This window comes from Pelodiscus sinensis, chromosome 8, assembly GCF_049634645.1.
Source record: "Pelodiscus sinensis isolate JC-2024 chromosome 8, ASM4963464v1, whole genome shotgun sequence".
In the NCBI taxonomy this organism is placed as follows: Eukaryota; Metazoa; Chordata; order Testudines; family Trionychidae; genus Pelodiscus; species Pelodiscus sinensis.
This window is the reverse complement of record NC_134718.1, coordinates 11,853,772-11,878,741: the sequence shown is the minus strand read 5'-3', so window position 1 is coordinate 11,878,741 and position 24,970 is coordinate 11,853,772. Positions and strand designations below refer to the sequence as shown.

At 44.2% G+C, this 24,970-nt stretch overlaps 1 protein-coding gene across 22 annotated transcripts in view; it reads right to left on the bottom strand.

Moving 5' to 3' along the window:
* The window catches only part of ZMIZ1 (zinc finger MIZ-type containing 1), a 510,613-nt gene that overhangs the window by 351,551 nt on the left and 134,092 nt on the right, over positions 1-24,970 (bottom strand). For 18 of the 22 annotated variants that reach the window (XM_075934736.1, XM_075934735.1, XM_075934734.1 and 15 more), the window contains one exon: positions 24,450-24,573. The exons of the other annotated variants lie outside the window; for them this stretch is intronic. The gene's annotated coding sequence lies outside the window, so the exon portion shown is untranslated. The remainder of the gene's footprint in view (positions 1-24,449; positions 24,574-24,970) is intronic. 22 annotated transcript variants of the gene reach the window in all.

Here is a 24,970-nt window from a genome sequence, read left to right as displayed (position 1 = left end):
GCTCCCACAAAATGCCATCAGACCAGCAATTTGGGAAAGGGAAACAATGTCATTTCCTTTATCACCATCAGTCACAGGTTTCCTCTCAAGTCATTTTAAAGTTAGGTGAAAAGAGGAGGGAAAGGGATTTTTGCCCCCAAAACGTCAGTGTTTCTGACTACTCACCAGTCCAAAATGGCAGTGATTAAAGTCTGCTGGGGAAACGTAGCGGTGACAGTTAAGGAGGAAGTTCAGGATTGCTGCGTTCTGGTCCCAGCGCTGCCAGTGGCTTGATTAATAAGTGGATCATCGACATCTATGTGTCTCGGCTTACTCATATCCATAACACTGACAATGCCACCTGCCCTGCAGGGAAATCATATTTGCACGTGGCCTGCAAGAAGCTTGAGATTCTCTATTGAAAGGGTCTGATAAGAGGTTCTTATAATGTAATCTAGTGTCACATTTCTGCCTACTTTTTGCTTGACGATTCTAGCAGGACTGACTTATTTTTGGTTGTTAACCAGTTTACTGTATCTACATATCAAAAATACATTTTCCTTCTCCCTTAGTAGGGAACACGGGATACAATATATCTGATGCACCGTCTAGCAAAGATATGAAGGTAAATTATATGACACACACACCAAAACCAGCATTAAAGCAAAAATAACTGTTTTGGGGTAATCAGTCCAGCCTTGTCACTAAACTAGCCGGCTAACAGCCAGAATTTAGTAATCTGAAGGGGATTTAATATAATCGCTTCTCATACTCACCCAAAACAACAACTAAAAACCACACACCACTATTCCAGAAGGGCATTCAAAACTCACTTTTCACAATTTCACCACACACACACACACAAAAAAGAAAAGAAAAATGTTTTGATGGGAAAACGTTGAGCATCCAGAGCTATAAGCCATGATTACAAGAAACCAACTGACACTGGGGCCTGTATAATAATCCATAACTTTAACCATTTTTTAAAATACTACATGATTTACCCGGCATTGTTTGGTTCCTTAACTCAAATAAGTTTTGTTTTTCTTCATTTAATCATTGCTCTGGGGTGGGTTTGGGGGTGAGGGCTTCACTAGGCAGCCTGCTCTGGAGATAGAGGACAACTCCAGTCCTCTGCCACCTCAGCAGCTTGGGATCAGGTGAGAAGTGCCTGTCCATGGCCACTGCAGCAGGCACAGAAGGGGCAGGGGTGCATGTTCCCTGGCTGGGGGACAGACAAACAGACAAAGAAACAGATAAACTCTCTGAAGTATGTAGCAGATAGCTGTCCCTTTCTCCACCCCTACCGCTTGCTGGTCCAATGGGTTTATAGTGGCCGTGGTCCCATCTGTGGCCCTTTGCTTCCACCCTGTGGTCATTCCACAGCAGAACTGTTCCTCCTACCAGAACCCTCCCTTTCCATTTTATGAGTAACAGTCATCCCATTGTCCTGGCACAACCAAATCCTGACCTTGAGGAAGCTGCCTACCAGATGTGGGGGTCCTACCTCTTACCATTTAGGAGGAGTTCTTGAACAAATGGACTCTCAGACAGACGGACAGTCAGACACACATTTCTAAAATAAACAGTAAGGTGTACTAACATTTATTTTATGATCTATTTATAAACGGCATCATAAAATAGATGTGACCCATTGTATAAAGGCCATGTTATATGCTACTGTCCAAAGGATCCTATGATAGATTCCAGGCCTCCTACCTACTGGCCAATGAGGCTCTACCTACTGGTAAACGGGAACAAATGTCCCCATGTAGCCAGCCTGAGGCATGATTTGGACCATACTACCAAAAAGTGACATTGCAGCATGGCTCCAAGGTCCTGGAGATACCCCAATCCCACCACCCTGGGACAGACTCAAGTGTTAGGGTGTAGAGATCCCGGCCCACTCTTCAGAATCAACCCAGGTGTGATCCATCCTGCTGTGCACTAACAGGGTGCTTAAGGCAACTGGGAATTCTTGGGTAGTCCCCTTTATCATGACCACCGGTAGCGAACAGCAGAGACTGTATTAGAAGGAAACCTACACCCATGATTCTTCTGCCCCACCACCACCCAGGGCAGGTCTGGACACATCACCCTTCTATTCTTCCCAGCCGCTCTTCACATGGGGGGCAGATCAGACAGAGGAAGTCTCTGATGGAAGCTCAGGCCTCAGAGCAGGTGGACAAGTGCTGGAACAGCTTCACAGAAGATGCCATTTCTGGAACCAGCAGTCCTGCCAAGTGTAGGAGGAAGGTGTTGTCTGAACAGACTCAAACTCAGTCTGGCTCAGATTCAGTTATCAAAGACCACAAAAGACAAGTCCTGCCTCAATTTCCCCAACTGCAAAACTGGGACAGAACTCACCTACTTCTGAACACATTCCCAGTGCTTTGCACACCCTCATGACAATGACAATATGCTTTACTTCTAGGCTCTGAGCTACTACAGCAGTAGTAGGTTTTATTAATGCACCACGAGACATTTTGTTTTTTTGTTTACATTTTTGTTTACCATTGCCCATGCACGGGGTTGCCAGATTCTGTCGCTTTTTGTCTGCATAGGTTTATTTTTTCCTACTTGCATTACAAAAGCAACACACACTTAAATGAAGGGCACGTGAAGTGAGGCGTGTGCTGATTACACATGACAATGTGAGAGCCACATGCTCCATCTGAATCCAATCAAAGCACTGCTACGGTTCAATCAGCATACCCCGCAAATTCTAGGTGCACAAGGGCGGTGAGAAAAACTACCCTTTTCCAGGACAGCACCTTGATTACAACAATCGTGTGACCCACTGAGATGAAGGAGGCCCACTCATGAGGCCCACTCACTAGTCTAAGTTGCCCCTCGCTGTAGCACAGTCTACCTCTTAGAACTCTCAGCAGCTAGAAGCTTCCCATTCAGCTGGATATAAAAGAGATGCCACTCTCTTGGCAGCTCTGTGTCACCCACATCTCCCCCTTGAGCCAGCTGATGTAGTATCTAAATGTCAAAGAGTTTATCAGTACATAATTGAAATGCTATGCGGGATGGGATGAAGTGTAATGCTGAAATTATGAGGCAAAATTTATGATATATAAAAAGTGCAGCTTATTCAGACTAAATTTATTATAGACCATTTGAGATGAAACATCATGTATGCATGAAATCTTAACGCTACCATAATCCAAAAGGGAGAACAGAATTCACTGCACACTGCTATAGAAGAATCAATTATGCAGTTTACCAGGCAACACCATAACTAGCTTCAAGTTTATGTTACGTTTGTTCTATCCAGGTATCCATAGCATATAAATAAACTATAAAAACGAAGCCCTGAAAATTAATGGGGGATGGACTATTGGAACAAGCTAGTAGAGAATGGATGGTTTCAAATGTATTTTGTTATGTTCTATGGGGTAAAAGTATAACGATTCACAAGAGATCAGGACTAGGTCTGTGTCTTATGAGTTCGTACAATGTCAAGAAAAACCAGACGGCTGATCTCCTTTGGGGTTTCCAGGCACTTCTGTAATAAAAAAAATAATAATGTCAGTTTCACCTCGGAGGTAGGTACTTCAGGTTGTTTTCAAGTGACACCTTTCTGGTCCTCTCCATGAGTAATGCTGAGAAGCTCTGAAGGCTGCTGCTTTAGCCCTCCTCTACTGGTTGTTATGATCTGCCATACTTCAAGGCCTTCAAAGGTAGGTTTTAAAAGGAGGAGAATAGGGCCAGGTCTGTACTAGGGGGCAAAGTTGAACTAAGATACGTGACTTCAGTTATATGACTAGCATAGCTGGAGTTGAATTACCTTAGTTCGACTTACCACGGCATCCTCACTGGGGGGTGGGATATGGGGGGACAGGTTGACAGGAGAAACTCTCCTGTCAACTCCCCTTAGTCCTCACAACCCAGTAGAGTACTGGAATCGACAGGAGCATGATCTGCAGTCAACTTAGTGTGTCCTTACTAGACACGCTAAATCGACCCCCAGGAGATCTATCTCCACAGCGTCGATCTTTTGGTGAGCCAAGACAAGGCCTAAGGGATGGAGAGCAATCTGATTAGTCTTCAGCCATGCATATGGCTCAAGCAGGTGGTGAAAGTGGAGCACAAGAAGTATAGCTGTGACCACTAATGGGCCAAAAAATCAGCTGCCTTCTCACACCTAGAGAAGGGTTCTCTTTAGAATGATACTTCAGGAACTAGGAATGTCACTCTAGTCAATATCATAAACACTATAATCTAGCTTCCAGCAAACATTCCCTCAGCGTCAATGTTAGCTCAATATTTGCACCAACACAGCTACCAGATGAATACGCATAACTTTCAATATGTGTTTACAAACGACTAGACCAGAGCAGCCCATATAAATTGATCAAGTCACTCAATCATTTAAAATGATATCCTTAGTGAATGCTTTATTTCCCAGCTTAAGATACCATCAAGTACGTTGGCATGGCAAACCAGAACGGTCTTTTGTTTCAGTTAATTAAGCAGTCTAAAGAGAAGATGACACAGAAGTCACCATTGTAGCAAAAATCCATACACTCTACCATTGCCAGCCAAAGCCTGGACATCAAACGGTAACAGCGCCAACCATCATAACAACTACAACACCAATCATGTTAATCACTTTTTCGGAACCCAGCATATACCAGGTCTCACCACTTCCAGTAAGTTTTGTTTATTTATTCTCTTTAATAATACAGTTTGGACCTCCCTGGTACAGCACCCTTGAGACCTCACAAGTCCCGGATAAGGGATTTTGCCAGACCAGGGGAGGTCCACCGGCCTCCCAGCCAGCTCCCTCCCCTGCTCCTGGCCCCCAGCCCTGTGCCGCAGCCCACTACCCTACCAGCGCAGTGCACAAGGCTCCCCGCTGCCTGCTCTCCACTGGGACTCTCTGGTCTTGGAACATACATGATCCTCCCAGAGCATGGATGTTGTCAGACCAGAGAGTCCGATTTAGGAAGGTTCTGCCTGTAGTACTGGGGAAAATAATTACCCCACAAAGTTATATTTATGTTAAGGGTCTGGATCTGGAGAAAGCAACATGTAGGACATATGAGAATGCCCTACAAAAACATGCACGATGAAGTGAGCTGGGGCAGAGTGTAACTAACTCTACATTTAATGATACTGTTTAAATTGGGTTTTATTTTAAAAAAAAACAATTTTTTCTCTTTACATAAAAACAAGGGAAATCAAATACAGAAAGCAGGTTGGTTTTGGCCACATTTAAAAGTCCACTGCCGTGCTGAACCGGCCATCACTGCAACAGTTTAAGAACAGTAACTAATACATACATGATTCCACAAAACAGTAAGTGTACAGTAAATTGCTGCTAAATAGTAAGTTTTCCAAAGTAATTAGTGATTTTCGATGCCCAACTTGAGAAACCAAATCTGGAATGGCTGCCATCTCACCATAATACCACCTGCCTTCTTGGAGGTAGAGGAGATTTAATGTGTGTATAGGACATTGAAAGGTCTGGACAGAATATACCATGTAGTGTCATGGGGCTGAGGAGGAGAATGATCTCTCAGCAGAAAACTGTGTTCTTTGGAGTTAAGTTTAGAATCTTCATGCCTCTTTATTTCACAACATGAAATGTAGGGTCTGCCTGGGTTTAATAACTACATTAATTATTGGCCAAGGCTATGAAACTTTATATCAAATGTCAGCTAACACTGTACAACTACAAGGAACAAGATGTTTCATACTTCAGCACACTGGTTTGGGCAAGTATTCCTCAAGCAAACTTAAAAATCCAAAATTACATTCGCCAGTAGCAATGCAGATAGATAATTAAGGCTGCGCTGCTATATAAGATTTAGGTTTTGTGGGGTGTTTTTGGTGAAAAGGAAATCAATTTTTTTTCTCAACTGGACATTTCTAATTCACTCCCAAGCAAATCGTGCTTTCTTTGAATTTTCACAGTGACTTTAACTGTTTGTAATTTTATCATGGCATTTTTATTAAACCACCAGCGTCTAGTTTCAGGTCATTATTTGAAAATTGTAGATTTCACTTGGTTTTAAAAAATAAGGTTTATAATTGAAAAGGCAAATGGATCTAAAACCAGAAGGCAAATATTAAAGGACCCAATGTGTATTTTCTTCAGAATTTCAATTTTCCACGGTCTGGTTTAATATTTTTGAATGTTTGGGGGTGGTGATACTTTTAACCAGAGAATACTGAATCATTCACATAGTACAGGAGTAGGAATCACCAGTACCAAACTGTATTTCATACAAGCATTTTAGAAAAGTGTCAACTTGCTGCTTAACTTGAGGCTTTACTGACATTTCAACAGCAGATTCTATCATGTTCCTCACTTAACGATCACCATCAGTTTATAACACAACTCTAATTTTAAATGCTCATATATGAGAACCTATCTTTTTTTGCTGCCCTCCCTCAAGCATGACAGCCCACCTTCTTACCCCACATACACAGATACTCTGATTTGTGCTAAAGAGACAGAAATAGCAGTTTGACAGAGGCCCCAGTTCATGATCCGACACGTGCAGCTGTCTAAATAGCACCACTCTTGACTTCACTGTGCTAATGGCATTCCTTCTGCTTGGTCTCCTCTTCTTCACTTTTCACCCGAGCTGAAAAAGTCAGCCACTTCCAACTCCACCAGTGCTTACTTAAACAAATAGGAGAAATAGTCACATGACTGGGTAAGATTTCATTTACTTTGGAAGTGAGTCAAAAAATCTCAGGTCATGTGGCAGCAACCCGACTGTCTGATTGATGGAGTAACTGTTTGGTGGTGGGTTTTTATTTTATTACCACCCAAAAGGTCTTTTTAGAAAAAAAACAGAGCTGTGAAAATAATGGCAAAGAGATCATTAGCTGTCTGGCTGTCATTTTCTGAGTCGATTTTTATATCGTAAAAATGAGGTTTCTACTTCTGTGTGCACATGCTTCTCTTCAGTGTCTCTCTCTCTTAAATTCTATATAGTCTGCAGCAGTTTAAAAAAAAATTAACAGGAAGTGTTCCCGCTGATTTGCTAGCCTAGCAGAGCTAGACCATGGTTCTGTGGTTCTTTGACAAAGACACTTTCCCTAGATCTAGAGTGGGAGGGAAGAGAATAAATTCCAGCATTCCTCCTCTCATATTTTCAGACATATCCTCCATCGCTAGCAGACTTGAAATCCTGACACAGTGTGGTGGCCCAGCATTCCTGTGATTTAGCTTCCCTGCCCACAGTCCCAGTGCAACTGGTGAGCTTTGAGAGCTAAAAATATCAGCCAAAAATTTTCTCTTCTCCAAGGGATTAGGTGTCCCAGAGAGAAAATCCACTGGTTGACAGAGAGTGAAATCTAGGTAACACCCAATTGCATGTAGACCTCGGAAGCATCTAAAATTTGTAAAAAGTGGTATATAATTGAGTTGGATGAGAATTTCAGATATTGTAACAGAAAGGAGTGTCAGCAAATTCAGAATATCTGGGGTTTGGTGGAAAAAAATTAAAAAGTTCATCTGTGATGTTATAATCTGGGTATTCACTAGACCTGGGTTAGCCTTTGCAAGAACAAACTATGAGAAACCACCAGTTACCAAACAACACAAGAGGGGAACCCTTCAAAAGAGTGGTAAGAATCTCATTTCAAGAGATTGCTAGCAGAGGCATAAAAGTTCCATGTTCTATTACCAGAAGGAATCCAGCCTAGAGAGCAACCAAAATTATCTAATGCTACGTGGTGACCTCAGCGCAGCTCTTAGTGAACAACTATTCACATCATAAACCCGCATCTCACTTTACAACCCCAATCAGAGAGAGTAGTTTGCACTATACATGTTCTGTAAATACCAAGGAGACTTCAATCTGGGACTTTTCACCCACACTCAATGCCCTTAAATGGAAACCATTCCGTCAAAGAAAATGAATCCCAGTTATCAAAAGGGATGAAGAAAAGACACAGAGAACTTCAGTACAGGCAGTCCCCGACTGATGTCGGATCCGCACTTACGAACAGGGCTTTTCTCGCCCTGGAGCTCACGGGCGGCAGGTCGCCACCCGTGTCCTCCGGGGCGAGAAAAGCTTCTCCCGGTCTCCCTGGTCTCCCGGTCTCCCAGGCGGCGGCTTTGCTCGGGTGTCCCTGGTCTGCTGGGGGGGTCCAGCGGCTTTGCTGTGCCCCCCCAGCAGACCAGGGGGACAGGAGCAAAGCCACCCAGGCGGTGGGGGTCCCGCCGCCTGGGCGGCTTTGCTCGGGTCTCCCTAGTCTGCTGGGGGGGGAGGAGGCGCAGCTAGTGCGCCCCCCCCCCCCCCAGCAGACCAGGCTTTTGTTGCGGAACGCCTCGGGTAGAGCAGCTGGGGTGCTGCCGGGTTGGTCCTGTGGGAACCTACCGGGCAGCGCCTCAGCTGCTCTGTCCCAGGCTCCAGATTCAGCAGCTGTTGAAACTGATCAGGCTGATTCCAGGAAGCTGGGGGCAGAGCAACTCTGCCTCCGGCTTCCTGTAGTCAGCCCCTGGTCAGTTTCAGTGGCAGCAGCTGAATCTGGAGCCAGTTCCGACTTACATACAAATTCAACTTAAGAACAAACCTACAGTCCCTATCTTGTACGTAACCCGGGGACTGCCTGTATTACAAAATTAAGTGAAGGAATAACATACAAGCATATTTTTGTGGCTAAAGTCACAAGGTGCTAAAATGCTTTCATAGTCCATAGAATTCTGGTAGACTGTTGGAGATGGAGGGTGACTAAAAACACACCTTACAGTGCCTTATATATTAACTAGTATACCTAGGTACCCGGTTAAAGGCGGAGATGGTCTAGCCTTAGCAATTAAAAATTCCCTCCTTAGGTCTGCCAGTCTGAACACAGAAGCATAAGATTTCTGCTTGGCTCCATCTCCAACAAGCATTTATACTCTGCATGAGGAAATTAACATGTGCAGTGCTGGGTTGGAGCTACGGATGGTTCCTATCTCAAAATGATTAGAGTGTACTGTATATATAGAAATGTAAGGCATCTATCGGAGGCATGGGTTTCCTCATCCCTCTCCATCACTCCAGTTCTACTGTAAGAGAGGTCTGATGGACGAGCAGAGATATAAGGCAACATTGGAACAGTGGCTTCAACTCAGGATGAAAGGGATACAAGCGTACAGTGGTTAAGGTTCTCAAAGAACTCATCGCACTAGTAAAGCTCTCATTAACTTCAATCTTGGGCTAGATGGAAGATCACTAAAACATACCCTCTGATGCATATTTTTTTGAATATATTACAAAAAAGGTCCCTGAAGAAACTACACAAGTTACATTCTTGTTTTCTGGAAGAGACTTCCTTCCTAAATGAGTGCAAACCAAAAACAGTTAATTCAACTCTAACCATTTCAGGTTACTTTTACACAATAAAGATGTTTCAAAAATGCAACTTGACAAGTTCGATCTTCACCAAAGTGATTTGTAATTTGACTGGTTGCCAAAGAACAATCCATTTATCCATCGGAGTCTTGTGTTGGGCAAGTGTTTGCTGGGACAATTGTTATCCATGTCAGAAAGCCACAAACCTAATCATTAAATGCATTACATGCTAAAAAGCATCTGATATTTCAAATGAAATCCAAGTGCAGTTGGTATAAAAGGCTCTCTGAAGAAGAACAATCAAACAAAAGAAGGCCATATGAAAAGAACACAAAAGATGTCTTTGGAATAGCATAGCTATGCTTGTTTAATCAATGTTTTTTGCTAAATCAATAGACTAAATACAGCATTTCCAATTTCCATTTTGTGTAACTTTTCCTCATTCCATCATGCATGCATGGAAGGAAATCAGACTCATTCAGTCTAAAAGTGAAGAGTACATTCCACGTCAGGTCAAAAAGTAAAAAGGGAGGGAAAAAGAGAGAAAAAAACCAGCCTGCACAATGTTAAATACCTAACAGGAAATGACAAATCAAATGGGAATTACTGTGGTAAAAACATAATTAAAAATGTGATTGAAGTTCAACAAAATTTACATAACACTGCAAATTAACTTTACACTGAAAGTCTTCACTGGGAAAGCAATAAAAAGGCATTTCATTAGTAATCTATATTTAAACAATATGCACAATAGAGTCGTTCTAATGAGAAACATAGGGTTTTTAATAACAGCCGTTTCCAATGGCTGCCAAGAGACACTGCTATCACTAAGACTGCTGTGTATTAGCAAATAAGCTTTGGGGATATCATTTGTGGATTGTAGCCATGAGAAACCAATGGATAGATAAATGCAGGTTCTTACGGTAGCGCTATTATAAATGGACAGAGTTGAATCACAAGCACAAAGCCCTAAACTGAATACACTGGGTGAGATCTTGGCTCCATCTTAGTAAATGATAACTTTGAGACTTCTACAGAGCCACAATTCTACCAATTTTTCTCTAAAATAAGCCTTCAGGAAACCACATTTCTATTGGCTACACGTGACACTTCATTATAAGCTCTTTGGGCTCTTTTTGTTATATGCATAGACAACCACATTCCACAGTGAGGCCAGAAAACAAATAGTAACTAGAAATAATACCATTTTTATAAAGTACATCTAATCCTTGCACAACATTTAGCAAATGTACATTTTTCTCAGATTAACAGGACTCATCACCAAATGAAATAACCAAAATGCCATCAGGATGAGTAAGAAAAGAAATATACTACAACCAGCCAATGAAAACAAACTTGCAAAATATTAACGCATTTTATCATTCATTTGATTGTGTGGGTTCAGTTCATTTTAATTTTTGTCTTATTCTTTACAACTCTGGGTCAACTTGTATTTAGGTAGCTCCGACATTTCTTTAATGCTGTTCATTTTGGCAGTTTGCCACACTAGTTTTTTATTTCATTTTTCTGAATAAGTACTGATTTTCATTTTTTTAAGTGCCTACCGATACAAATAGGCACCTTGTAAGTTTTACACAAAATAAAAGTTTAATTCCCATTTCAGGATTTTTTATCTTTAGACACCTGAAAATTTTGTCTCTGGCCTACTAGGCAATAGGGACTATAAAAAAAAGACCCCTAAACAATACACCAAAAGGCAAAGGCAATAAAAATGTCTTGTACAGATTTCAGTGTTTTGAGGGCCTGAGCAGGCATTTTTGTGCCTTGTGTAAGATGCCCGGCGCCCCTTTCGTTTGTTTTTGAATAGACGAATACATATTAAAACAATGAATAAATAACAATAGGCTCCATGACATTATATAACAATTAGGGATGTAAACTCCCAGTTAATTAGTTAACCGGTTGGATGTTAGGTTGACCTAATGTTTAATTGGTTAACTAAGCGGGATCCAGGAACATGCCAGCCTGGTTGGAGAATCCCCCAGCCCGCACTGGGGCTGGCTGCCACATTAGGACGGGGGGGGGGCAGCTTGAGAAGAGCTCGGCCCGCCATGAACAGGGGCTGCTCCAGATGAGAGCAGGCGGGGAGCTGCTCCAGCACCCACCAGTTACTGGTTAACTGGAACCAGTAAGCGTTACCCATTTAGGGTGATGCTTTATACTCCTATGGAAGAAGGATAAACAAACCTATTTGCTGTCCATTCCTTTCTCCCACCACAGATATTTCATTTCATGGCCATGCCAGCTTCTACCCTGTTCTAAAAAATTAGCAACTTACGTCAGAAAACTACTAACTCTCCCAATTCACTTTTTAAACAACAAATGGAAGTTAAAGTGCAGCATAGCCAGAGGGCTAAGCACCAATTAATCTTATCTTGCAATTAGCTCCTTTAGTAGAGTAACCTAAGAGCAAAAGGAAAATTTCTTTAAAAAAAATCATTCAGGCAACTTCACCTTCCTGCTGACAGCCATGATGAATTATCACTTTCACAAACATGCACACTACCCTACAATTTGAGAGGTTCAGTAAACAGGGGAGTAGCTCACTAATTTCTTTCCTCTTGCTTAAATATTCATCCAACACATTCGCCCTTATTTTTTTCATTTTCAGGATCTTCTTTGGTCTGATGCCCACCTCAACAATGAGCTAAACAAATGGTGAACTGAGATTGCTACTGCTGCTGTGCACAACATGTTGCTGTTCCTGTTAACTTGTTCCCGTTTTTATTTTGCCGGTATCTTCCACCTGCTGTACTTTGCCATAATTCTGCATGGTGAGCTCTGTGAGGCAGAGATGATCTAACTTATAAAGTATCTAGTACAAAGGAGCATGGATCTAAAACTAGGGCTACTGGGCACTACTGTAGAACAAAACATACAACAATGAAATGAGAAAGCTTGTTCCTAGGGGATTTGTGATACCCAGAAGCATATTTAGTACTCAACTGAAAATATGGAATGAGACAGTCCCTGCCGCAAAAAGCTTCCACATGCCGTATTTTTTACAAGCCAAAACAAGAGAGGAGGACAAACAGCGGAGATGGAATAAGGCGGCAGCACAGGGAGGAGAGGGCAGGGGAAGCTGACGCAAAGCAGTCCTTGTCTGCAGCGGCCCGGGCTAACCGTGGACAGAGGCTGCTAAGAAGCAGCTCCTGTCCGTGGTGGCCTGGGCTGGCTGCAGATTGAGGCTGCTGCGGCAGCAGCTCCTGGTCCGCAGGGACCCTCCATGGACAGGAGCTGTTGCTGCCAAGCAGCCCCTGTCCTCAGCAGCCTGGGCTGGCCACAGACAGAGGCTGCTCCGGCCAGGCAGGCAGCCCGGCTCAGTCTTGGTTCACCCCAAGTCCAGGATCTACCCTCGCTGTGGCTCTGCAGTTTAAATGTAGTAAGAGCCGGGTAGGCAGTCAGCCCGGTTCTTATTACATTTAAAATGCAGAGCTGCAGTGGGGGTAGGGCCCGGATCCAGAACGAGCCTTCCATTATCGACGAATTGAGCGGTTGACAAAAATTCTATTGACTACTCGATAGGCCAGTTAACTGCATCTTAACATCCCTAGTTCATACCATGCTCAAAGTATAGGTCAGTGGTTCCCAAACCTTTTGGCAGCATGCCCCCTTTTTGATTTTTGAGAAACCCTTTTCAATAGCAGCAAAACTTGTTAAGGAAAGGAAACGCCCCCCAATTTGGGAACCCAACAGCCATAGAGGTGCTCCTCCTCTGTTCACTGACAGTGGATGCAACTTATTTGCTTATGGTTGCCACCCCAGCGGAAGCACTTTCTGAACAGATTTAATGATGAGATGGTGGTGGTTGGCACATCACGGTTGGAAGGGTATTTTATTCATTGGAGGCTGGACAGCCGACTGTCTTGGATGGCTTAGAAACAATAAACACTGCATCTTGGCAAGGGGTTAGACTAGGCTCTCGTGGTCCCTCCTCAAGTTATGCATGGTTCTACGATTCGAGTTTCATGAAGAGTGGCATGGAGATGCCTGTAGAAGAAACTCGTCAATATATCAAAGCTCATGTTGCTAGCAGAGGAGAGGGAGTGACGGCAACACGTTAGGTGGAACGAGGAAAGAGTCAGAGTGCCATAAAATCTTTAAAGTGAAAACAAGTCCTTTAAGTCAGAGGTTTCGATCTACCAGTCCGCAGACCGGTGCCGGTCTGCAGATCACTGGCTGCAGGCCGCAGCAGCTGCCAGAGCTGAAGCCGGTTGTTTGCAGTGACTCAGCTCTGGCAACTGTGGTGGCTGAAGTGGTGGCAGGAGGAGGCGAGGCAGGAGACGCCTCCCTCCCTCTTTCCTTCTTCGGGCTTGGAGAGGGAGGGGGAGTGAAGGAGGAGGGAACATGCGCACTGCTAACGGCTGCTTTCCCTGCCCGTGTGGCTGATTTTGCCAGCGGCGGTGCTGGGGCTAAGGCAGGGGGAGGCGGCATGTCCCTCCCCCCACAGTAATGGATGGCTAGGGCTCTACACTCGCCCACCCCACCCATGGGGATTCGAAACGTGCTTGGGAAGGGAGCAGATGCGAAGGAGTGAGCACACACACCGCAAACGGCCGCTCCCCCTGCCTATACACAGTACCAGCCATGCTCCCTAAGGGGGCAGCCTCGCTCTAGGGAGCACGGGAATGGGGGCAAAAGGGTGTTGGGGTCAAAGGGCAGGAGGATATTGGCATGGGCTGTAGGGGTCAGAGCTAAAGTGTCAAAGGGCCTGAGGTGCAGGGGGAGTCAAAGGTGTTAGGCACTGGGAGGCAAGGGAGTACGCAGACAGGAAACATTTTATTTGCATAATGAGTATGCAAACATGCAAATAAAATTTTGCTAGTCTGCCAGAAGTTTGTGAATGAATTTGCTCGTCCGCATAAAAAAGGTTGGAAACTACTGCTTTAAATGAGAGGTGATGGAGAACGCAGGGGCGGTGGCATTATTCAAAGATGACCATAATGTGGCCAGATCAGTTTTAAAAGGTGCATTTTGGATGAGCTGAGAGTAGATGATATGGATATCTGGAAGACCACAGATTAGGAGATTGTGGAAATCAAGTTGGAAGATGATCAGCGTATGGATGACAGAGCATTACTGGTCTAGATGGCGCTAAAGTGTAAAAAAAAAAATCTCACTGGAAAGTGCCGTGGCAAAGTGTGCTCAGAGTTAGCATAGCTGGGAGACAAGGGATGCAGGTATAGGCTAGCCGGTTGATACTCCACCCAAACAAAACCTACATATTTCTTTAAAATGGTGAGATAGCAGTTGGAAGGCGTGTTGGGCATTATAGTCACACTCTCTGCTACCAACAGCATGTCCACTTATTGTACGACCTCTCCGTTTATGGATCTTGTTGAATTTCCAGAGGCTGTCAGTGGCCAGGTAAGATCATTTGCCAGGAGTGTGTTTGCCTTCAGTTTCCAAGGAGGCTGAAATATTTTCCTTTGCGACTCATGGCTTGCTGACTGCAATTTACTCCGCACAGGATTTGTATGTTTGGACTCCTCAGAAGCTCCAGCAAGTGCAGAATAGGCTTGATCATGACGATATTCCTCATAGAACACATTACACTACTGCCATGTAAACTGCATGGACGACCATTGCAGACTGATGCAATTCAGAGCTCACATCAATATTAAGACAACCAAAAAACCGCGTGGGAGGTTTACCAAAAGCTCTAACCAAAAGTGGCTCTGCCAGCCAAAATGGCAGATGAGCAGTGGTATCGAAGACATCTTATCAAGTCTTTGAAAGGCAGCTATTCATCATAGTCACAAAGGACAATCTTCACAAAGGACAATCTTCAAGAAGGTACAGAATGAAAATATCTTATTGTGCATCTCAGCCTTCAGAAAACAGTTTGGAAAAAAATTGTTCCTTTAAAAAAAAAAAGTGATAAGTATGTCCAGGGGAAAAACAGAGGGGTTGTTGATATGTGGACAGTAACTGATGCTGACAGTCAGGCCAGACTGGTGAGAGACGGGACTGCTTTCAAGAGATGTAAGCAATTCACTTTTTGGCTTACTCTACACCAAGAAGAGCTTGTTTTGATACCGAGAAGTGTAACTCTAGGGCTGTGTCTACATTGGCACCCTTTTCCGGAAAAGGGATGCTAATGAGACCAGTCGGAACTGCAAATGCTGCGGGGGATTTAAATATCCCCCGCGGCATTTGCATGAACATGGCTGCCGCTTTTTTCTGGCTCAGGGTTTTGCCGGAGAAAAGCGCCAGTCTAGACGGGATCTTGCGTAAAATAAACCCTTTTCCAGAAGATCCCTTATTCCTACTTGAAAGTTCAGGTGACTCCCTTGAAAGTAGGAATAAGGGATCTTCCGGAAAAGGGTTTATTTTCTGCAAGATCCTGTCTAGACTGGCGCTTTTCTCCGGCAAAACCCCGAGCCGGAAAAAAGCGGCAGCCATGTTCATGCAAATGTCACGTGGGATATTTAAATCCCCCGTGGCAGTTGCAATTCCGACTGGTCTCATTAGCATCCCTTTTCCGGAAAAGGGTGCCAATGTAGACACAGCCTAGAGGTGTTAAACCAATTGTGCATTTTGTTTTCATTCCATCGCCTCTCCAATACAACTTGGTTTTGCTAAGATTACTGTTGAATGGATAATTTCATGTAAATGCCCCCAATGAGAAAAGAATCATTCCTCTCTTCTAAAGAGATGCTGAGGACCAGGGAGTCACCTGAACATATAATCATGTTTGAAAGGATTAACCTTTTTAATCAGTAAATATCAGTAAACGTTGATTTCACCATGGGCTCACAAACCAATGAAGAAATATTTTGACCAACAATAGAAACGTGCACAAAGACTTGAGAATCTATTAGCGTTTAAGGGTATTTACTTGGAATATTTTGACAATTTGTGTTTTAATGTTTATACTCAGGCTTGACAAATAATACAATCTGCTCGCCCGTGGCTAGTAGATTGCAACCCGGAAGAGACGGGTTCGGGTGATCTGCGCATGCGTAGATCGCTGGAAAGCGCAGCTGGCGAGCGGGGCTTGCCGCGGTTCGGCGAGCCCTGTTTATACTCTTCCCACAACTGCATATGGGACACTCACAATCAAGGTATGGAACAGTCCATGCACCTCTGGGGGTGGGATAACTGAAGGGAAGGTCGTGGGCACTGGCGGAGAACACTGATTAGAATATGTTCAGCCCAGTATGTCATTAAGTACTTGGACCGCTATTGTTTTTGCCACTGTTGGAGAGTTACATTGGGGAAGATTTTCAAAAGCACTAAATTCCCACTGAAAAACAATAGCAGTCAGGGGCTTAAAGCCCACTTCTGCTTCTGAAAATGTCGCCCCTCGTGGCTTACAATCTCCAAAGAATTGCCACAGCTTTTCAGTAGCAAATCCAGGTGCCTCTCTCGCTTCAAGGAAAATCCTGTAGGCAAGAGGAGGAAGAAAAACAAACCAATCAACTATGTGGTGAATGCAACCCTAGAATTTCCATCTTTTATTTGGATTTCTGAAAGATTACATGAACTAGGTACATGTCCATTAAAAACTGCACAAAGTAGAGAAGGAGCACATGTTTTGGACTGACCAGTGTCATGTCCAAAGATGTTTTCTGGAGCAGAAAGCTTGCTCTGATACTATAGTGATGGGCAAGCCCCCCACAAGATAATTTAGATAGGAAAGTCTGCTTAGATTTTGTCTCCCTGACACAGGAAGGGAACACGCTTGGTAATTGACACGCACTAGTGACACAAGTGGCCAGGTTATATGCTGCTGCTTTGCCTGGGTAATGTTTCTTGAAAAGTCTTTGCGCACACTACCTGTTTATTACACACTGTTTTTATGTGGAATTGAATAAATTAAAGATGAGATTTAAACAAACTAATGGCTCTATTATTTCTCCATTTCACAAGTCACAAAATGAGCTGCTTTTGGAGGAGAAAATAAAACAAACAAGCTATAATATAGGAGAGATGAAAGTAAAACAAGTAGTGCATTAAACCTAACAGGAATCTGCAGGCAGATAATCCCCCAGGGTCTGCTTGTTACTCTCAGAGCTGATTTTTTTCCAATAGGCTAGGGGTCGGTATTGTCCCTAGACTCGCTCTGGAATGACGATCTCAGGAGAAAGGAATCACCACTACCGTCATTTCCAAGAAGAGGATCAACATAAGCATGCTGCTCTCAGCGCTTTTCCTTTTACAATATATTTATTCCCAGGACAGCACCACTCACGTGCAGCATCTGCTCTGGTCAGGGCCTCTGTAGTTGGCCCATTTTACAACCAACACATAGGGAAGTCTTACATTGGCTAAGATCCTCCCACATAGCAGCCCTACTCCACAAGAGCACATGTGAGCCAAGAGGAAGTTGGGGGCATGAAGAAGATTGATTGTTTTCAAAGTGTTCTTCAAATTGTGATTAAACACCCTGTAAACAATGAATATATAAAATAATACTAAACATTTTCCATCCCTGGCTCTGTCAGGGGTTTATCTAGCAGTTCAGCATCGTTATCCCCATCTTTAGCTGGGACAACAATGCCACAGACAAAAAAAAAAAAAAAAAGAGACTTAGTGGCAGGAGCTAAGATGAGACCCCAAAGCTGATGGCCAGCACTCTATCCATTACAAGACACTTCCCTTACCAAGTTACATTTGTACGGTGATCCATCCATAGGGGAGCCTTGCAAATTTCTATTTGTCTAGAAATATGTAATTAGTCATTTACATAATCACCATGTTCCTCCCCTCAGGGTGGGCGAACAGATTTTATCCCTGGGCACTCATTATAATTTTACAAGCAACCGTAGCACAGGCTTCCAGGTGGATTTTACATAAAATGGTGCTTTCTTGTACCTCATTTCTTTTTCAGCTTCTGCCCCCTCAATCTCTTTAGGTTGCACCCCATGTGTCTTCCCTCTGTTCTGTAAAATGCCGTGTGCATTTATGGCCCTATGTAAGGGTTTAATGAATATATAACTATGAAAGCAAAGCCAGAAAGAGGTGCTGCCCTCATGCTAGGAGTAGTCCCGCTACTCAGGGCCTGGGAAGGGAATGCTCCAAAAAGAAATGCCGAACACTAGTCTTGTGGTTAAACACTGGACTGGGAAATAGGAGACCAATGGTGCACTCTTGGGTCTGTCACCTAAGCTGAGTGATCTTGGTCAAATCAGTGCATCTCTCGGCTCCTGTTTCTGCTTATGTGACTTGTCTATTTAGATTGTGAGTCTTTCGGAACAGGGGTTGTGTCTTACTACATCTGTACAGTGCCTAGTACACCCAGCGGGGGGATCCCAATCTCGGAGCCCAGATATTCAATAATAACAACCACCTCCGCTACCTTGCCTCTGGTTCTTATCAACAAGAAGGGGCTTTGTGAAGGGCAGCTACAGCAGAAATGCAGGTTAGAAATACAAGTTGCCTCAAACAGCCACAGACTGGGCTATATTAAGCACTATACAAGTGCCAAGAATCATTGGTAGTATGAACCTGACCAGGAATAAAGGAGTAGTGCTTCTGTAGAGTTCTCCATTTGGGGCCCAAAGGAGATGGCAGCGGGAAAAAACCCCAAGATATCGCACATCCCATTTTCAGCAGCTCATAGTGACTACGTGCACATCCCACCGGGCACATGCAATTCAGTTTCTCTCATTGGCACCCGCTGAAGGACTCTTAACTACAGGATACTGCACAACAAATTCCAAATTTGGGGTTTTTTTCTGGGAAAAAAATAAGCATAAAAAAGAGGGGCGGGGGGAGGTTGAAGTCATGAAGTAGACGGTTTAACCAGCAACTGAGTTGGTCACACTATTTTGGGGAAAAAAATCAAAAATTTCAAAACAGTAGCAGAACTGAACATTTCCTAACTCCCCAATCTTGTCTAATTGTTAATTATTTCTGCTTCACTAAAGCCCAGAGTTCCCACCCCAGATTGGGAGTCCATTGTGCAATGCACTGTGCAAGCACAGAGGAAGAAACAATCCGTGCTCCAAAGAGATTGCAGTCCGAACAGAAAGGACTGGGATGGGAAGGGAAGGAGAGGCACAGAAAGGCGCGGAAGTAACTTGCCTGCCGTCACAGAAGCTCAGTGGCATTACCAAGAACAAAACCCAAGTTATTTTGGCTCCCAACCTAGTGCCTTTAACTGGACATGGTACTAGTGTCTTCTGCGTGTACATTTTGCTTATTTCAGGAACAGGAACAAGCCATTAAAGCTTCCCATAAACATTTAATTTTCAAGGAGTTTGTAAACACAAAATTTAATTTGGATGGTTCTAGTGTGTCCCCCATGCTATCCCGCCTGGCACAGAAGGTTCTCAAGAGAGCTGAACTCAGCAGACAGGCAATTCTCCAAGGTGTGTGAAAATAGCACAGCTGTATTTCAGGGGTGCCTGATACAGCCAACAGCTCTGACAGATGGGCACGACCCTTTCAGACCTATAGTGAGATGTGACAGCGGAGCTTGGTGCCTAAGTATTTTGTAAGTTTCACTTGGTATGACTTCAGCTGGTGAGGGCAGAATGTTCGCTAGAGTTGTCTGGGACGGATCAGCCATGTCAGTATTAAGGGGGCAGGGGTACGCAGGAGAATTTTTCCATGCTCTCATCAATAGTCAAACCACCAGATACAGAGGTTAAGTGGCGTGCTCAAGGGCACACAGCAAGTCCGTGCAGAGCTAAGTCTAGGAACAGAACTCCGCCATCCTGGCCCCAAGCTTCCTGCTCTAACAGAAAATATTTCCTTTAAAAAAATAAAATTTACAATTCTAAATATTGAAAATAACTCCTAATACTAGAGTAACTCTTTCACTGGCCTTATCCTGAATGCCTTCATTTTTTTCCCTTATTACTAATGCACATTTGTTCTCCATTTCAGATTCCTTGTGATTTTTTCCATAGATTCCTAACTCAAGACACTGTGCTTCTAAAACCCAGAATATAATTAATCAATACAAAGCACTAGCTCAAATCTAGCCAACCTAAACAAAGAGCATAAAATATTTGCTTTACTACAATATCAACATATTAATAAGCAGACAATCTGGTGTAGACTTTCGGGATTTTTCCTCTTTTGGAGAGACTGTCAGGGGAAATTAAGTTTAAAATCTGCAAGCTAGACAAACCGATATACCTTCAGCTATGAAATACTTACTTTTGAATTAGATTCAACCATAACATTTACAAGTATTGATTATGCCCTCATTCCCTCCTACATGAAAATGATTAAGAGAAGTTGGAGTGTTAAGAAAAATACATGATCCTCAAGAAAATGAACAAAAGAGCATGAATGGTAATCTCCTGCCACCCTCATCCAACTACTCGTTCACACTCGTAACCCCATGTGTTAATGAGATGCTCTGATGAATAAGGCTTGCTAGTTCAGATCCAAACTGAACCCTCCAAGGGTAGGTCCATGTAGCAATTAGACGCAGGCGGCTGGGCCATGACAGCTGACTCGGCCTCGTGGGGCTCAGGCTCTTTAATTGCAGTGCAACACTTTGGGATAGGGGGACCCTCCCACCTCACAGGGTCTCAGCGCCTGGGCTTCAGCTCCAACCTCTGCACTGCACTTAGTATCCTCTTAGTCAAGGGATGGGCAATAATTTTTGATGGGGGCCATGCCAACATTTTGGTAAATGGTCGATGGCTGCACTTTTCTATGGAGGGCGGGCGGGGTCTGAGATATAGGCTAAGTGAAGAAGGGAGCTCGGGGGGGACTGGGATTCAGGAGGGGCTGTGGAGTTTCAGAAGGAGTTGGGGTGAAGGAGGGGGTTGTGACCTGGAGCAGGGGATTGGCGTGTAGAGTACAAGAGAGGGTTTGGTTGCAGGAGAGGATTCTGACCTGGAGGAGGGGTATAGGAGGTGGTACAGAGTCTAGGAGGGGGTTGTGATCTGGGGGAGGGGTCCAGGAGAGGGTATGGGTGCAGGAAAGGATTCTGGCCTGGGAGAAGGGTGTAGGAGGAGGTGCAGAGTCTAGGAGGGAGTTGTGACCTGGGGAGCAGGGGGCAGAGGTTTTGGCTGGTGACCTGAGGTAAGGGGTAGGAGTGTGGGAGGGGGTGGGGTGGGATATCAGAGGCGGGCTCTGGCCAGGATGAGGTGGCTTCCAGTCAGCTGCCAAGCAGGAACCTCATGTAGGCTCCTTCCCTGCTGCAGCCCCCCAGGCACAAAGTGGCTGGCTGTTCCATGTGGCTTTCTGTGCCATGTGCCCATGGAGGGGCAGCTTCACACACTGCCCGCGCCCTGAGCACAATCTCTCAGCTTGCTTGTAATGTGCTATGAGGGCAGACTGAAAGAACTGGGTTTTTTTTAGCTAGGAAAGGAGAAGACTGAGAGGGGACATGATAGCAGCCTTCCACTTCCTAAACGGGGGGTACAAGGAGGAGGGAGAAAAGTTATTCTTTGAATAAATGGCCTGGAGGTTGTGGGATTTCCAACACTGGAGATATTTAAGAGCAAGGACAATCTAAGTCCACGGTGTCCAACCAGTTCTGAAGCACTAGCCACTATTGTGACTACTGCTGTAGCCAACTAGCCACACTCAACCGGCCAAACACCCACATTGTTCAAGCCAACTAGCCACACTCAACCGGCCAAACACCCACATTGTTCAAGCCAACTAGCCACACTCAACCGGCCAAACACCCACATTGTTCAAGCCAACTAGCCACACTCAACCGGCCAAACACCCACATTGTTCAAGCCAACTAGCCACACTCAGCCGGCCAAACACCCACATTGTTCAAGCCAACTAGACACACTCAACCGGCCAAACACCCACATTGTTCAAGCCAACTAGCCACACTCAGCCAGCCAAACACCCACATTGTTCAAGCCAACTAGCCACACTCAACCGGCCAAACACCCACATTGTTCAAGCCAACTAGCCACACTCAACGGCCAAACACCCACATTGTTCAAGCCAACTAGCCACACTCAACCAGCCAAGGCACTTGGTCCTGCTGTGAAGGCAGGGGACTGGGATCTGATGATCTCTCAAGGATCCTTCCAGTTCTAGTGTTCTATGATTCTAATACTTAAGGAATAACATTTTCCCATATAAAGTATGCTCTATGAACTTGAATTGAAAATTAGTCACCCGGGGATAATGTGTCTTAGTGATGGCCCATTTAGATAGGGGGTACCCCACCCTATTTCACCAAGGAAGCAGTGCAAGGATCAGGTGTTTAGCCTTGCACAGTGCTACAGACTTTTTATGGGAAACCATCAGAGCTAACTGGGAACTATCAAAACCACCTCAAAGTACAATAAGAAGTTTGCAAGAGGGGTTCACCCTCTGGGAACAGAAACAAAGGGCTGTTTTCAGAGTACAGAGCGGGGACAAGCCCGCTGAATTCCTTCCTCTGAGGATCCTAGTTTTGGAGAAACCAGCCAGCAGTAGGGAAAGCCTACTTTACTAGATAGGGAAAGATAACTATGAATTGAGTATAGACCTTCCTTCGCCTTCTAAGATTTTGTTTTGTATTGTAACCCATTTGTTACAATAACTCTACACACTCTCGTTTCCACTTAAAACTTTATTGCTTCTTAAATCAGCTGACTTTTGTTTTATAAATAAGTGTTCATGGGCACTGTGAGCATCACTGTGGATTAAACTGATGGTCTCAGGTAAAACCAGCACACTTGGGTTGCAGCACCCTGGAGAAAACAGGATAGAGGATTTTTGTGATTAAACTAGCATAGGGGCAAAGGGTGCTCCTTTTGTTAACTTGCCAGGCAAAGGTAGTGCTGGCATTGCCCAGGAGAGAGGCCACAGGCGGGTGAAAGGCTGGTAGTGTCAGGAATCTGACATCCAGCCAGATACAGGCAAAATTCCCTCGTGCTGGGGCAAAGGAGTAACGAGATGACCCACAGTCCTGGGTGTCACCAGGACTGTCACCACGCCCATTTTATTAGAAGGGAAACTGATACACACAGATGGTCGTGGAGCTAATTGGTAGGATAGCCTGGAACAGGACTCAAGGCACCTAATTCCCTATTCTGTGCTATTATTCAGGCTGAAATCACTGCTTCCCTTCTTTGAGGCTCACCTCTGCCAAGAGCTGAGTACCTCCTGCCAGGTGCCATGTGCTCTCAACACCCACTGACTTCCAGAGCAGCAGTCAGGTCACACAGGCATTGTTCAGGCCTCGCAGGGCCAGTCACCTCATTAGTATCTGAGCCAATCCACTCCCGCTCCATCTAGCTGGCGCTCATATCACAGTTCACTATAATACTGCTTGGCACTTAAAATAACCCTTCAGATTTTCAAAGCTCTGTGCAAGCATTAACTTGAAACTAGCTCCCTGTATGTGCTAATATCAAAATCAGGTCCAGCCCTCCACCCAGCCAGCAACAATACAGGGTTTCCTCTGCAATCCAAAGGAATAGATTTTGAGCAGAAATATGAATTCCTAGACAGACCTGATGTAAATGTGGATCTGAACAGTGGCAGAGCAGATTAGAAAATTCCCATGTGTCAACAATAAGAAAAGCAAGGTCTGGCGGAGAGAAAAAGATATCTGCCTGAAACACTGCTTCCAGGAATTTGGCAAGTATCAAACATGGTGTCCCTGAACTCTCAAAAGCCCAAGTGCTTATCTTGTATTTTTTTATACCATATTTGAGCATGACCACGGCTGGAGACACAACATAGCATCCAACATAGGAAGGCTGAAAGAATTGGGTTTGTTTAGTTTAGAAAAGAGAAGATTGAGGGGGGACATGATAGCAGTTTTCAGGTATCTAAAAGGGTGTCATAAGGAGAAGGGAGAAAATTTGTTCATTTTGGCCTCTGAGGATAGAACAAGAAGCAATGGGCTTAAACTGCAGCAAGGGAGGTTTAGGTTGGACATTAGAAAAAAGTTCCTAACTGTCAGGGTAGTCAAACACTGGAATAAATTGCCCAGGGAGGTTGTAGAACTCCATCTCTGGAGATATTTAAGAGTAGGTTAGATAAATGTCTATCAGGGATGATTTAGACAGTATTTGGTCCTGCCACGAGGCAGGGGACTGGATTCGATGACCTCTCGAGGTCCTTTCCAGTCCTAGTATTCTATGATTCTATGATCCACACTATCGTGTGTGCAAGTGAGCTACTTAGATGGGGAATCAAAATGTGGGTGGCAACATAACCCAGGGACTTTTGTAACTTCTTCAAAAAGAGAAGAAGTTTTACCTTTGCGCTGTTCAGCATTTAAGACTAAACTACTTGTCTGGTTTCAGTCACTCGTCGGACGCTGCTGGCAAGACGTGTAATATGGTGACAAGTGGATCTCGTGCACAAATGGCTCGCAACCTCTCTGCAAAAAAAAAAAAAAAAAAAAAAAATTAAGAAAAGCAGATTTTTCACACAAAGTAAAAAAATAAGTCTTTGCTTGAGAAAAGTAACAGAGGAGAGAGCTCTGTTTGTGAATAGATTACACTTCATCTTCTTATGCAGATTAATCTGAGTTTTCACCGAGCAACTGATTGTGCAGCAAGCCCTTTTGCATGAATTGGGAGAAACTCTGATTTATCCAGTTTGCAGGTTTTGTTTAAGAAAAACAGAAAGTAATCTCTCGCCTGTGAAGATGATAGGCGTCACGATGACAGCGAAAGGCCGGTATTTTTAGCTGAAGATACAAAGCCCTTGCTGTCTGTCTCCCTTCTTCCCTCCCCCACCCCCATCACTAGCTTCAGAATTATCTCACGGAGCAT